This window comes from Sebastes umbrosus, chromosome 7, assembly GCF_015220745.1.
Source record: "Sebastes umbrosus isolate fSebUmb1 chromosome 7, fSebUmb1.pri, whole genome shotgun sequence".
NCBI classification, from domain to species: domain Eukaryota; kingdom Metazoa; phylum Chordata; class Actinopteri; order Perciformes; family Sebastidae; genus Sebastes; species Sebastes umbrosus.
The window spans coordinates 15,647,608-15,649,251 of NC_051275.1; positions in this window are offsets into that span (position 1 = coordinate 15,647,608).

The following is a 1,644-nucleotide window of genomic DNA, read 5'->3' on the forward strand; positions in this document are numbered from 1 at the left end:
GACGTTTTTATCACTGTTTTCGACATACTATACTATCACTTTTTTGTGACTTTTATCAACATACTATTCTATGATATATCGACATATTATACTATGACTTTTTTATCACTTTTTTTTACATACTATACTATCACTTTTTTCAACATATTATATTAAGACTTTTTTTATCACTTTTTTCAACATGCTATACTATCACTTTTTTATCACTTTTTTCAACATATTAAGACTTTTTTATCACTTTTCGACATTCTATACTATCACTTTTTTCGACATACTTTAACATGACTTTTTGGCATACTTTACTATGACTTTTTTGTAACTTTTTTCATCATATTATTCTATGACTTTTATCAACATATTATACTATGACGTTTTTATGACTTTTATCGACATACTATATTAGACTTTTTTTATCACTTTTAGACATACTATACTGTGACTTTTTTATCACTTTTTTCGGCATACTATACTATGTCTTTTTTTTATCACTTTTGTAAAATAAAATCCTGTGACTTTTTTATCACTATTTTCAACATATGACTTTTTCGACATGATATACTAGGACTTTTTTATTACTTTTGTCGAAAAAAGTCATAGTATAGTATGTTGAAAAAAAGTGATTAAAAAAGTCATAGTATAGCATATCGAAAACAGTCATAGTATATATAGTATGGCAAAATAAGTGATAAAAAAGTCATAGCTCAGTATGTCGAAATAAGTCATTGTATAGTGTGATGAAATAAGTGATAAAAAACGCATAGCTTAGTATGTTGAAATAATGATTAAAAGTCATAGTACTGTAAAGCATGTCGAAAAAAAACATAGTATAATATGTCGAGAAAAAGTGATAAAGTCATAGTATAGCATGTCGAAAAAAATCATAGTATATGTCGAGAAAAAGGGATAAAATAGTCACAATATTGTATGTTGAAAAAAGTGATAAAAGGTCATAGTATTATGTCGAAAAAGTCATAGTATAGTTTGTTGAAAAAAGTGATTAAAAAAGTCATAGTATAGTATGTTGAAAAAAATGATAAAAGTCATAATATTGTATGTTGAAAAAAATTATAAAAAGACAAATTATATTATGTAAAAAAAATGAAAAGAACGTCATAGTCGATAAAAGTGATAAAAAAGTCATAGTATAGCATGTTGAGGAAAGTCATAGTGTAGTGTGTTGAAAATAGTGATAAAAAGGTCATTGTACAGAATGTCAAAAAGTGATAAGTCATAGTATAGCATGTCGAAAAAAGTAATAAAAAGACAGTACAGTATGTCTGAAAAAGTCATAGTATAGTATGTTGAAGAAAGTGATTGAAAAAGTCATTGTATAATATGTCAAAAAAAGTGATAAAAAGTCATATTACAGCATGTCGAAAAAAGTTTTACTATATTATCTTTTTTATCACTTTTTTTTATGTACTATACTATTACTTTTTTCGACATGCTATACTATGACTTTTTTATCACCTTTTGCACTTCACATGCTGCACAATACTATTTATTTGAGATGTATTTATTAACTTGATGGCCTTTGATGTTACTTGTTATTTATAATGTATTTTTTGGTATCAAGTGCTAAAGTGGAAGTGATTTTTATATGAAACTGGGTGTAAATGAAAAAGGAACTGATGACACTTTAAA